Here is a 14988-nt window from a genome sequence, read left to right as displayed (position 1 = left end):
GAACATCTTTTTCCATCATTTCTCTTTCAATCTATTTGTATCCTCATGTCTTAGATGAGTCTCTTGTAAACAGCATATAGCAGGATTACATTTCTTAATCCATTCTGCCAATCTGTATCTTTTAATTGGTAGGTTTAGTCCATTAACATTCAAAGTTATTACAGAAAAGACATTTCTTGAATGCACCATCTTCTTTAGATTTTGTTTGTCAGATCTATATATTCTTTCCCCTCTATCTCTTTTTTATCCTTTGAGATACCCTTACTGATGCTCTTCCATTCTGTGCCCTTTTCTAGATCTCCCTCTTTTTTTTTTTTTTTTTTTTTTTTTAACTGTCAGAACTCCCTTTAGTATTTCTTGTAGGGCTGATCTCTTGTTGACAAATTATTTCAGGATTTGTTATTCTGTGAAAATTTTAATCTCTCCTTCAGTTTTGAAGCACGGTTTTAAAGTATTTCTTTAAATACTGAAAGTATTTCTTTCAGGATCTTAAATAGATCATACCACTGCCTTCTCACCTCCATAATGCCCATTGAGCAGTCTGAATTCAGTCTTGTGGTTTTCCTTGTATGTGGTAGATTGTTTTTCTCTTATCACTTTCAGGATTTTCTGCTTCTCTTCAGCATTCAACAGACTGATTAGTATTTGTCTTGGGGAAGTCCTATTTGGATTTATTCTATTTGGAGTTCACTGGACTTCTTTGATTTGCATATTTAGCCCTTTAAAAAGGTTAGGAAGTTTTCTCCCATTATATTCTTAATCAATCTTTCTAGCCCTTTGCTCTTCTCTTCTCCTCTGGGACACCAGTATATTCTTATATTTATGCACTTTGTTTTATCCATCATTTCCCTGACATCCAACTCAAAATTTTCCATCTTTTTTGCCATTTGCTATTTTGAGTGTTTGAAATTAGTTGTCCTGTACTCTAGTTCACTTATTCTTTCTTCTGCCTCTTCAAATCTGCTTTTCCGTGTCTTGAGAATATTTTTCTTTTGTCTCCAGCATCTTTAAACTCTGTGATACCTGCCATTTTTCTATTTATTCTTTCAAATTACTCTTTATGTTCTTCTAGTGTCTTCTTGATCTCCTTTATGTCATTAGCCATCCTATGTATTTTATTTAGTAGTAGTATATGAATGTCTTTGATTAGTTGTTTCAAAGTCTGTGTCTCCTCTGGTGTGTTAATTTGATCATTAGGCTGGGCTATATCTGTCTGCATCTTGTTATGTTCTGTTGTCTTTGTAGTATATAAATATCTTGATAGGTTTACTTTGGAGGTTGATTTCCTTCAGTAGTCTAAAAGCTTTGTATTAGCAGGATGGATGTGGAGCAGGCTGCATGGTGCAGAGTGGGGCACAACAGTGCAGTGATGAGTGCATCCAAGTGTAGGTACAGGTTGAGAATTCTATGCTGGTGCCTTTGAGTATTGGGTGTGGATCATGGGGTTGTAGAATTGCGGTGCAGGGGCTGTGAGTATGTGGTGCAGCTCAGGGTCCTTGGAGCGCAGAAGCAGGGTGCAGCATTGGGGACACAGAGTTAGAGTGCTGTGGGAGGCTGATGGGGAGGCAATGTGGATGTACGGGAGCTGGTGTGCAGGTAGGATATGGCTGGGTTGTGGGTATCAGGGTGTAGGGTAGGTGGCTTAGAGGTTGGGCATAGGGAGGTAGGACTGAGTGTGTTGTATCCTTATGAAGGGGGAGGGATCCAGAAGTATCTGGATGTAGATGTGGGAGTGTGTAGGGGCAGGCACAGGTCAAAGGGGTTGCAGGAATTGGGGGTGGTGGCTGTGGTGGTGTAGGGTGGGCAGTGCCCTGGCCCTGTGCACAGATGTGGAGGGGGTTGGAGCAGGTGTCAATGTGTGTGCAGGGTGGGGCTGTGTAACACAGATGCACATGGGATCACCTGTCAGGTATAAGAGCTGTGGGGGGTGGGGGGGAAAACTGTGCATGTTTGTGGGGCAGGAAATTGGGGTGCAGGAGTCAAGAAGTCAGTGCACAAATGCATGGGCACCTGGCAATTGGGAGGATGTGACTGTATAAGTGTGTGGGTGTTGGGGGTAGGGTGTACTGCTCTAGGGGGTGGAGCCCTTATATGCATGTGTGCAAGGCTAAGTGTCAGTGGGTTGGAGTTGAGCCTGAGGTTGTGGCTGGAATGTGCAGGTCAGTGCTTCCCAGAGCTGGGGTGGCGTGACTGAAGGGTGTCATAAAATGATGCACACATGTGCAGAGCTCAGGAGGGGCAGGGTGGGGTTGTGCGACTCTATGAGCTGGGGGCCAGTGTAGCCTGGGTATGAAGGTAAGTGCCCTTACCCTTTATGCACTGGCAACCACCTGCCGGGCGCAGGAATGAGGAGGTGGGTCTTGGGAGGGGCAGGGTGAGACTACTGTGCAAGAAATGTGGGTTGGGTTGGGGCAGGTATGCAGGCACTTGGTGTGGGAGTATGGGGCAGGTATTCACAGGGTGAGGGTGGGCAGGGGCACTTGGAGTGCAGTGGGAGTGGTGGGTGACAGGGTTCAGGTGTGTGGAATGTGGGGTGAGTCACATGTCATGTGACTGTGCTGGTGAGGGTAGCATGTTCAAGGAACGTGGCTTGGCTTTACTTCCTAGTTCCCATCTCGTCATCCGTGCACTTTTGAGGGCTCAGGGTTTCTACATTAGGGTCTTTGTACCAGCCAGCCAGTCTCTGCATCTCAATTCTTCAGCTTTTGCAACCAGGGTCTCCCTATATGGTGTAGAAGACCCTCCCAGGTCACTTACACCCTGGAAACATTGTCTTAGTCACCTTCTTGTCCCTTCTCCAGCTGTTCCTGGGAGCAGGGGTGAACTCGACCTATTCTATTTGCCATCTTCAAGGAACTCCCATCCCTAAGATGTGTGTTTTATACAGCAACTTTTACAGCTACTAATAAAACAATTCACATTTCCTTTCACTCTTTGGCAATTCCTCAGTTCTTTTCACTTTTGAAATATGAACCTTGGTAGTGTTTGTGCTATGGAGAACACTATTATTCAATATGAACTTTGCTAGTTTTACTTATTGTATCTTAAAATGCAGTCCCCACCTCAGAACTTCCATCCTCAATGGAGTAATGGAATTTTTTTATAAAGTAGATTGCCTAGATTTATCTCCCAAAACCTGATAGACTTTAATTTCCATTAAGCTCATCAATCTCAGGCTCTCTTCTAATGATATTTTATGGTTAATGACAATACTCTGGTATGTACAACATGCTTTAAATGTCTAAATATTTCTGAGTAACTCTGAGAGGGAGTTGACAAAGTAGACAAGAATTAGAGCCTCATTTATTGCATACTAAATTATCAGCATAAAATATTAAGCATTGATTGCAACCAATATTGCACTATGAATTAGTAGTTACTTAACATATCAGAAATATCACTGTACCTGAATTGAAGTGAATAAAATACTGTGATTGAATGAAATAAAAAATATAACTGGGTGTGTATGTATGTGTATATGGGGTGCTGTTTGGGGTGCTGGAGGCGATTTTTTCCAAAGTAAGACATGTCATGAGAAGATCTGGGTATCTGAGCAATTTTATTTAAGAAAAATATATATTTCATCATGTGTGTATTTATTATTATTCTAGGATCATTATTTTTCTGGGCTTAGTTCTGATAGTTTTCTTCTTTTTTGTAACCAAGGCAATCACCTAAAATTCCCTTAACATTCTTAACCACCGTCCCCATTTGTTGGTTTATCAAATTTCAAAAATAGCTCTTCTGATTTCCATACGAGTAGCAATTTGTTCCAATCCATCTACGACCACTTAACCCTTACATCCCTGTGGTGACTTGTATGTAGTTAAAATAATACATTTCAACAAGCCGGCATTTTCAAAGTATGTTATGAAGAAAATAGTTTTGTGGATATTAAACTGTTACACTAAAAGTCTTTCTTGGCTCAAGGGTCAAATAAGCTTTTAAGAAGTGTCGAGTTTAAACAAAAGTTAACAAGTATAAGTGGCTTTCTCTTACACAAGAATTCATCAGAGGTTTTAATATTTTAATGTGTGTTTTGAGTTTTCAAGAATGGAAATGAGCCCAAAGACTTACAAATATATTTGTACACATAACTTTGTTCTCTCATGAAGCATGTCACAGTAATAGTGTTTCTTTGGATGTCAAGGCTTTGGAAAATGTAACAATGAGTTTTTTTTAACTTTTAAAATTGTATAATATAACATATACATAAAGCAAAAAGAGAAAAAAAGCAATAGTTTTCAAAGCAACAATGATAGGATAAAGGTAACATTCAGAGATACGACTACCTTAGGCAGCCACTGTAAATTGTTGAACACAACTGCATCATATTTTGATCCAAGAAAATTGATACATATTTTAGAAGACATAACAAATGAATTTTGTTGATATTTCAAATTTTAAGTGGCACTAATGTGCAAACTGCTCAGTGGGGCACATAATATAATGGTGCTGTTTTCTAATGACTAAAATCACATTTAATTTAAGAGAACACAAGAATCTGAAATAAAGAAATGTGAGGAAATTGTGACTGTATTCGATGGATTAGTCCATTGAGTAAACAGTGAAACAACAAATTCATTTTTTTTAAGAGACAGAGATAATATCGTGTTTAGTGTTTTATGAAAGCGCTATAATCACTGGACTCAGATCCTAGTTCTAACCAAACTATGATTCTTCAACCAGGCATAAAAGATAAAGCTAACCATTCTGTATCTCAGAATAGGGTCAAGTGTATTTTATTTTTACTTTTAATTCTATTTATTTGTTTTTATTGAGGTAATGTTACATTCACATGGAAGGCAAAATTTTTCTTGAGTCTAGGGGATTATCTAAAGATGCTAGACCGCTATTAATCCTATTCAATATCCAAAATATTAAATACATAATTTAGGTCCTGAAGAGTTTGTTACCCTATAAGCTAGCGAATGGTAAGTGAAGGGCTGAGGCTGTTTACCTAAGTATATAATACTATTTTGTATTATAGGTATATAACACTTATATACCTAAGTATATTAGGTATATGCCTAAGTATATAATATTTCCATGAAATAATCGATAACTTTTGAAACAATGGATTAATTCATGCCATTAAAATTTATTGCTTCAATGACCTGATCAATTTAATGACACTTTCAAAGTACTTAAGTTATCTTTGCTTAATTGCTAACTCAGAGAATTTAGCTTGGAGCATGAGAGTGTTCAGATGTGTTTGAATAAGAACTGCTTTACCTCTTTCTCTGTCTCTATTTCTGTCTCTGTCCCATAGTAGGTGGAGACCTAATATATCTACCTCTACATCCTTATCTACAGCTACAAGTATATCATTATATGCTATCTATACTTCACTCCCAGACAAGATCTTGGAAAAGAAATTACTTTTCTCTTACAGATTTTTGTCATTTTGCAAAAAAAGCTCATCCATATTTTGGACAGGAGTTATTTCCAACAGTACTCATTGCCAACTTCTAACTTAAAATGTGATTTCAATATCTTGGTTCTCTTATTTCCCAGTAGATTATTTTCCACTATAGATTAAGTACAGGCATATTCTATCAGGACCCATAATTAGAAATGAAATTGCTCCAGAACACTTTTGTCAGGAGCAGAACCATCTTACTGTTCGTTATGTGCTTGAATGGATGCAGTCTAATTATCAGCTCTCAACTGAAAATGAACACCCCAACCTCCAGCTGCTATGGAGCCTGCATTTTAATTTGTTTTATTTTTCTCACCAATAAGGCAAGTATAACATAAACTTGCAAGATGTGAAACTGAGACCCAAGATTCAACTTTTTCTGTAGTTATATTAGGCAAAATGTTGTATAAGCAAACACATTGCTATCTGTGAAGGTAAGGAGATGGAGTTTATAAAAATCCAGGACTCTGATAAAGACCCATATAAAATTGTAACTTTCCAAAGGATTATAATGCAATAAAACATCTTTAAATTGATAATAATTTCACTTTTCTCTGATTAATACATGATATTCTCTGGGTCTTGGAGTCATTGTTAATTAATGATTACTGTAAGAATAAATGTAGATGTGTCATTAAATAGACATTTTAGCATTTCTAATTAATATACTATAAATAAGGTTTAATATATTTTATTTGTTTTGATAATAGACAATTTTTTAATTCTTTCTGTATGTGTAAGCTTGGCTGGAAAAAATATACATGGATGTTCCCAATTTCTATATACTTCCTTCAGTTGACCAACAGAGGATTGGGAGATATTGAAATCATGTGCTTGTGTTTCTGTGCATGGACTGAAAATTTGTCAAAGACTGAGGTCCTAAAATCTGAGGTTTATGAGCCTGAATGAAAACTGCATCTTGGGCATCCAGGAAGCAAATAAAATTGAATCTGGAGATTCTGTTTTATTTTTCCTTAAATTTTTACCCTTGAGAGTGCCACCATGGAGTACTTTGACCAGGGAAAACAAAAAAGTCTGTCCTTCTAACTTTGTCGTTTGAATTTTCCTAATTGCTGTATATACAATCTTTATTTGCCAGGTAACCCCTCAACCAATATGTTGCTCAAGGTTGACTTAACAGGGAAAAGAAAAGCAAGCATTTAAATGATGGTAAGAGTTTTACTAATACCAACTTAATGCATTCACAGAGCAGGGATCAAATATTATTTTAGGTGCTTGTATTAATATTTATCCATTTAGTTTCTCTATAAAAGTACTGTGAATCCTCTCTAATAAATTTTCTTTCAGCAAGTTATTGATTAGATTTTCAACCTTTTATATCTAGGCTCCTGTTTTAGCATAATGGATTTCAGCTGAGCAATATATTAATGTCATCACTGATCATCTGTAAAATCCCCATGGATAATTTACATTTATGCTAGATGCGTTGGTAGAGTAATTTATTGGAAGGAAAATCCATAGTATAATTATGAAACAACATGGGTGACCTATTTTTTCTCACTTTACATTTTTCTCTCTTGATTTCAGCTCAATGTATCTTTGTCTTGTTGTTAAACTTCAAGGTGGCTCTGTATCTGCCTCAGCTGAAATTACGATAAAGAATTACCACCACGAAAATGATGAGAGAAAAGTACTTTCAAATGTATTTTATCCTGAGATTGATTTGACTTTCTGGGGGAGGTGAGGCTATTCCTATTTGTTATGCAGTTACAAGCTGGGCTGCTAAAAAAAACTTTCGTAAAGCACTCATTCAGCTTTATTAACAGAACATGATTCCTAGTTAAAAGGATAATATAGCTATAAAGAAGTTTATGATTTAAAAAAATGGTGACATGTATGTAACCTTTCCTCAAATGAAAAAAATAAAGTGCTACTCTATATCTAAGAAGTAGGTAAGTTTTCTTAATTACCAGAGCCAATTGTTACTCTGAATTATTTTAGAACAGGATGGCCCAAGATTGGGCAAGAACCATTTACAAATAAAAATGTTTTCTAAGGCTTACATGTAAATAAAGTGGAGGTCCCCATCCTTTGGAGGCCTATAGTTTGTCAGTTCATTTCAAATTAAATATTTACTGAATTGTGTATTATTTGGAACAGACGTGCTGAATGTTAGGGGACAATTATTCAGAATTGACCGTCTTTCTCCCATTAGTGAAAATTGTGGATATGGCTCTTTATGCCATTTTTTGTTTTGTTGCTATATAAAATTTTAATTGAAAATAAATGGACAGAAATGAAGTAGAGGGCTACAGTAGGTAAATGAGACGCCTGAAGGAGAGCCATTTCAGAGAACCTCAGGCGTATACATAGAGCCAGTAACTGGACTAGAGAGTCAAGGTGTTTCCCTCAGGTTGTGCTAATGATCTCAAGCTTGCAAATTGACTGTGAACTAAAATAATTTTTAGCCAGGAAATAGAAACTAGATAATAATGTGCAGGAAACGAGGATCTCCGAAATAGGAAAACACTGACCAGAAACCCTGTAAGAGGAAAATAGAGAGCAGTCCATCTTCTGATAGGCCACATGGCCATTAAGAAGGAAAGATAAAACACCTTAGACATAAAAATACCAATATTCAGTGAAAGCTAGCAGCATATGACAGCTAAACTGAAAAAGACTCCAATAAACAAACAAACAAAATGAGTAGGAGAAATGCATGATTAGGGAGTTTAAGGCAAAATTGCTTCTAATCAGGGTAATAGAGACTAAAGCAGATCAGTGGAAGGAGGGCTAAAGCATGGAGCTCCCAGACAAGGGGGCATTCTTCTCCATGAGGTGTGAGCAGAAAGAGTGGGGCTGGAACTTCAGGGGCTAGTAGGAAGGGACTACCTCAAGGAGACCTGAGCCAGATATAACATCCGGTGCAAAATATGCTGAAATGCAAGAATAAATCCAATTGAAAGAGCATTTCTTACTCACGAAGATGAAACAACAGGAAAGGGGACAAGATCCAAGAATAAGACACCAGGAAATTCCTATAGGCAGGGGCTAGTATTCACTTTGGATTTAGAAGTGAGAATATATTCTGGATTAAAGCATGAGGTATCTGATTGGTCTTCTGTGTCATGTAAACAGGCTTCTTGATACAATCTGGTAAGAAAATAGGTACTATTGATTGTAATTTATAACAGCAAAAGCTTCTTAAGACTTCATGACCCATTGTAAATTCCCTACTTGATTATATTTGATAATCTTTCCTTCAGATTGAAAATCTTTAAAATGCAAAATAAAAAAAGACTTGGGATAATTTGATGGAAAGACATGGAAGGAGGAAGTGAAGAATGTCTATGCTTTGTTCCATAGCAGACTCTGTTATGGGTCAAATTGTGTCCCCCCACCCCCAAAAGTATGTTGAAATCCTAACTCCTGGTCCTGTGAATGGGATCCTATTTAGAAAAAAGATCTTTGGAGATGTGATTAGTTAAGACGAGACCAAACAGATTTAGGGTGGGCCCTCATCTAATGTGAATTGTGTCCTTAGAAGAAGGGAGGAAAATAGCAGAGGGAGAAGGCTGTGTGAAGATGGAGGCAGGTGCAAATTTATAAACTAAGGAATGCCAAGGACTGCCAATATACATGAGAAGTTAGACGAGACAAGAAAAGAATCTTCCTTACATGTTTCAGAGGGAGCATGGCCCTGTCAACACCACGATTTTAGGCTTCTAGTTTCAGAACGTGAAACAATAAGTTTCAGTTGTTTTAAGCTACCCAGTTAGTAGTACTTTGTTACAGCATCCTTAGGAAATGAATACATCTTCTGAAAGGACAAGAAAACAAATAGTTGCAAAAAAGAAAAAGAAAGTAGATTGAAAGCTTCAGCGTCAATAACACAAAAAAGAGTGCTTCATAAGATAGTGGCTTGGAAATCTCTGGTAACTACCTGCAGGGAGATGTTACTTTAGTGGCAGATATGCCCCTTTGGTGGCTATTTGTCATGTTGAGCACTTGGCCTCCAGACTCCCTCCTCATCTGAGGGGAGTTCCAGGACAACTGGGAAGTAGGACCCTGAATAATATTCATTCTCCCAACTCTTGGGAGCCAGAGAGTGGACACAAGCTAAATGTTTGGATAGTCCTACCCAGGACTTTGAATCCGGGATAAGTGATGCAAGAAGGCATGAAAATTCTTAGAATTTATTCTGGAGAGAGCAAAAGAAGAAGCATTTGGTGCTGTAGCCACTTCCAAATGGCATATCCAGGTCCAGTGCCAGCCATGATGGAGCTGCCAGCAGGGACTGCGTGGAGACCTACCCGCACTATTCCCGTGGGATGCTTTTGGCTGCAAATCTTGCTCCTTAGAGTTGTCAGTTGTCTAAGACAATTTTTTGTTTGTTTGTTTTAGCCTTTGCATTAATTCTCTGAAATACTGCCATCCTTCCAGTAGTGTCCCTTTCACTATATATTGACCAGGTCTGGCTTCTTAGGTTTGCAACTAGGAATCCTACTGATAAACCAGCCATAAAAGAAATTTTGTTTTAGTAGTTGGAGATAAAAACCACCGTGGGCATAAAGATACAGGAATGATGAGTTATGTAGAAGGAACTAGAGCTATCTGAATGAGGATGTGGGCTTGGAGTGGACTGCAGGGTTCATATTCCATTTCGACCATTTAGTTGCACTGTGGCCTTAGATAAATTGCCTAACCTCTTTAGATTTCTTCATTTATAATGCAACGATGCTAATACCTACCTTAAATGTCTCATTACATTTAAATTGTTTAGAAATGTGTCTGGGACATAGATTATAGGTCATATATAGTTGCAATTATTGTCATTCATTTTAAATTGTTTTCATATACTTTTTATTGAATTCTAATTAAGCATGGCTTTAGGCATTGCAGACAGAAGAGTGAACATGAAAGATGAAGACCCTCATCCTCCTGTAATCTACATTCTAATAGGGTTAGGGAAGAGTTTACAGATTTAGAGATGATGAGTGGACTCAATGAAGCAAAGTATTCCAGGCTGAGTAAGGGAACATGGAAGTCTGCTAGTGTATCTCACATTTGGGGAATAGCGAATAGTTTTGTACAGCTAGAACATAGAGGCCATGGGACATGTGGGAGAAGAAGACACATGCTGAGGTAAGAGAACTTGGTTAAATATCACTGATACATGAGTATTTGCAAATGTCCTTCTCTCATTGTCCACAAAGAGGCCTCTGGCTCCCCACAATTTTCCCCTTCTTCATAGCTCTTTAAGAGGGTCCTCCACAGACTGGGAAAAGGTAGGATGATTTTATAATGAAAAATAGAGAGAACTATATGAAGAGAGATTAGGCATAACAGTTTCAAGACCAGAAGATGAGTTTTCATGGGTTTGAAAGGAGTAGAAACAGATAGGAAGAAGCAGGTACATGACTGCACAATAGTGTAACTATTATAAAGACTTGAAGTGCCTGCTCAGAGCAGAATCATTAGTATGTGAATGATTCTGACTACATGACGTAATTTGCTTCTTCTTTTGTTCTCTCCAGAATAAATTCTAAGAATTTTCATGCCTTCTTGCATCACTTATCCCAGATTTAAAGTCCTGGGTAGGAGTATACAGGCATTTTAGCTGTGTCCACTCGCTGGCTCCCAAGAGTTGGGAGAGTGAATATTATTCAGGGTCCTACTTCCCAGTTGTCCTGGAACTCCCCACATATAAGGAGGGTGTCTGTAGGCCAAGTGGTTAACATGACAAATAAGCACCAAAGGGGCATATCTGCTACTAAAGTAGCATCTCTCTGCAGGTAGTTACCAGAGATTTCCAAGCCAATATCTTAGGAAGCACTCCTTTTCATGATATTGATGCTGAAGCTTTCAATCTACTTTCTTTTCCTTTTTTGCAACTATTTGTTTTCTTACTTTTCAGAAAATGTATTCATTTCCTAAGGATGCTGTAACAAAGTACTACTAACTGGGTAGCTTAAAACAACTGAAATTTTGCTTTTAGTTCTATAAAACTCAAAAAAGAGTTTTTAAGCTTGTTCCCCTGGCAAAGCCTCTCTTGCCTAACTCTGTTGGGGAAACTGCCTTTTGAATAAGAAAGTTCTCATGGGCAAACTTTGGCATGCCGTTATCCTGGTTTTCTTCTTTTACCACTGTTTTATCTTTTTCTGTTAAATAAACCATATTCTGTAAAGATCTTTGGAGTTGTGATTTCTCCTGTGACATTTGAGTTACTTTGATATTGTGTTTGAATAAACTATTTTTATGTATTATACCATCATTGTAGATTAAACACAATGGCTCTGAGTCCTGGACAAAATTATGAATCATGAGGAGTGTCAGGCTAAGGAATTTGAATTTCATTCTGTATGTAAAAAGCAATGGAATCATGGGATTTGGGATTAGATAAAACTGTGTTTAAAAAAAGAATCTTTGTACTCTGTAGCTGCAGGATTAGACAAGTTCCATTAGGTCTCTATGAAAGAGGACAGTGGTAACTAACTCTTCACTATCATGAGGATCAAATGTAACAACACAAATGTAGAGGGCATTGTAAGATTAAGCATACCAAAGTACAGTGTTTTTTAAGTAGATTGAAATGTAGACCTAGAGATGAGGTTGGAAAGGCCAGGACTACTGATGCATATATGAAAACTAGTCACAAAGAATGATGGTTAAAATTATAGCCGAGAGAAGGGATCAGCAAGCTATAGCCCACAAACCAAAACCAACCTGTCACCTGTTGTCATGGTTAGGGACAGGTGTCAACTTGGCCAAGTTGTGGTACCTGTTCATCTGATTGGGCAAGCACTGGCCTGTCTGTTGCAATGAGGACATTTCACAGGATTAGGTCATGATCACGTCAGCTACATCCACAGCTGATTCCATTTGTAATCAGCCAAAGGGGAGTGTCTTCTGCAATTAGTGATGCTAAATGCAATCATGGGAAGCCTTTTAAGGAGGACTCAGAGGAGACAGGTTCCATTCCTGCTTTGGCTGGTGAGCCTCTCCTGTGGAGTTCATCCAGGCCATCCATCGGAGTCATCGGCTTCACAGCCTGCCCTGTGGATTTTGGGCTCTGCATTCCCATGGTCACGTGAGACACTTTTATAGATTTTATATTTGCAAGTGTTCCCGGTTGATTCTGTCTCTTTAGAGAACCCTAACTAATACACCTGTTTTTGTAAATAAAGTTTTATTGGAATGGAGCCATGCCCATTAATTTAAGTATTGTCAGTAGTTGGTTATCATGCTATATGAACAGAATTGAGTAGTGGCAAAAGAGACTGTAATGCCCATAAAGCCTATAATGTTTATTATCCAACCCCTAAACTGGAGGAGATGAATTGCTCAGGGAGAAAACATGTAAAGAAAGCAGAAGAGGCCTGAGTTTTGGGGCTGTCTAAATATATGGATAATTCTTTCATGCTTCTACATATGTAGTGAGATAAAAACAAGATCATCAAAGTAGACTTTTAAAAGGACAGAAGATGTTAAAAGCACATTTTTTTGCCCAATCTCTTTCCCTTTGCATCAAGAAAGCATAAGCAGGGAAAGGATACCCCAACCTGCATTCAGCATTCAGCCTCACTAAGAAGAATGAGCATTTTTCTAGCCATGCAAGGAAATTCATGAAGGTAAAGTCCAAGAGATTTCCTGCAGTTGAGGCCATAGGTAAATCAGTAAGGATTTATTAGTCAGTAGTCTATAAGCATAGATTCCAAAATTGTCACAATGCATCCATTGTCCTAACAAAAATACATAAAAATATAGATAGATGGTAAATATTTTAATACTAAGCTGTGTATTTTATACTTCGTTGAGAAAGTTAAATGGCAAACAAATTAGTTTGAGTGATAATGTTTTCAATTTACCTCTCCATTTAAGGACCAAGCTAATCTACATTACCTTCAACTTGGAAGAATGAAGCTTTAATTGCAAAGGAAATTCGTCAGGATTTTCAGCAGTTGAACTAACTTTCCCATGCATGGGTGGTTCCTCAATGACTTTGCATCTACTAGTATCTCTATAACTTTCCCATTAAATTCAATGAGCAAGGAATTCAAGAGAGAGTCTCCTTTCCTACTGCGGTGTTGTAGTCTCTAGAGAACACTCTTGATGATGGTGCTGCTGGTTTTGAAACCCCGTGGGTTTAATGTGTGTGCACAAATTTTAGATCTCACTGGCACATTCTGATGAAGAATGTTGCCTCTGGGTAATACATCTTTATTTGGACATCTGATCCTGAATAACTGTAACCGTGACTCCTAAAGAAATTACTAAGACTTATTTAATAAAAAAGATTTTAGAGTCTGAGTGCCAGATAAGAAAATCAATCTTAAAAAAATTGAAATTGCTGTCTTATTTGATGATTTCTTATTGAATTACGTTCATTCCCATTTCCAGTTGGAATTTCATTTGAAAGTCTTTCCATTTGAAAGACTGTTATATGGAAGTAAAGGAGACATGTTTGAAATACTTTGCCTATCTCATTAATATAGAGAATGTGGACATTACTTGAGCAAGTAAGTTTTTTCAGTTTCCTAAAATCTTTGGATCATAAAACATTTTAAATCCCCTAAATAAACAAGCGCCAGGTTTTAATCTATGCATCATCTTTGATTGTTTTTGACTTTTGACTGCTTTCTCAAGATACGGGTGAAAATAAAAGAAACTACGTGGCTTTGTGAGATTCATAGGCATGATTTAAGGATGGTTTTCCATGCAGTTCATTCTCGATTTTTCTCTGAAATTCTCTCATAGTAGATGAGTTTCAGGATGAAATTCTAGTTGAAGTTATAGAACATGAAAATTGAAAACTCAATATATATCTTACTTAAAGCGTCTGGGAAGGACATTTATCATGCTTTCCTCCTCTCCGACCATCCCAGTCAGAAACGCTGAGCAATAATCTGAATTTAGCATCTTCATTTAACTAAACAAAGATCACCTATCAACACGTCAAGACCAGCTAAATGAAAGTTACACTCTCCAAAGCCTCTGCCTTAGAAATGAGTGCTATGATTCTAAAACAAAATTGATACGAATAAAAGAAAACAGTTAACAATTTGAATATAATGTGGAAAAACTGGACTCATTATTTAGAATCATGAACAGTGAGAAAAAATCAGAATATGTTAAAAATATTCAACAAAATATTTTAAAGAAACAGATACTTCCCCAAATTTCTAAATCATTTAATTTCAGTCTCAGAGGATACTGTTCTGTAGTTCTTCCTTTTCTTCTTTCTTGACTAGGAATGGCCAAAATGATACAAAGTGCCCAAAGAAATATTTGTTAAGTTGAACACATAATTTTCTTTATATGTGACAAGATGGAAATATAGTTCAGATTTGATACAAGTAGTTTAGTTTATCCTATTTTTATTTACCCATGTATACCAGCTGCTGCAGCTTAGGTTTCTCTAAGGAAAGCATGAAGTAAGAAATTTAATTTAAAAGTGTAAGCTGTGAGCAGTTGAAGCTTAACTCAAAAATTTATAGACTCACCATTGGCAATAAGCTCTAAGGAGCACATCTAATACAGTGCATTATAGCGGCATCATTCAAAATGTTGTGGTTAATGGCTTGTCAGCATTTCTATTTTAAACT

This window comes from Tamandua tetradactyla, chromosome 5 (assembly GCF_023851605.1).
Source record: "Tamandua tetradactyla isolate mTamTet1 chromosome 5, mTamTet1.pri, whole genome shotgun sequence".
Taxonomy (NCBI): Eukaryota; Metazoa; Chordata; class Mammalia; order Pilosa; family Myrmecophagidae; genus Tamandua; species Tamandua tetradactyla.
Note: the sequence above shows the minus strand (reverse complement) of the source record.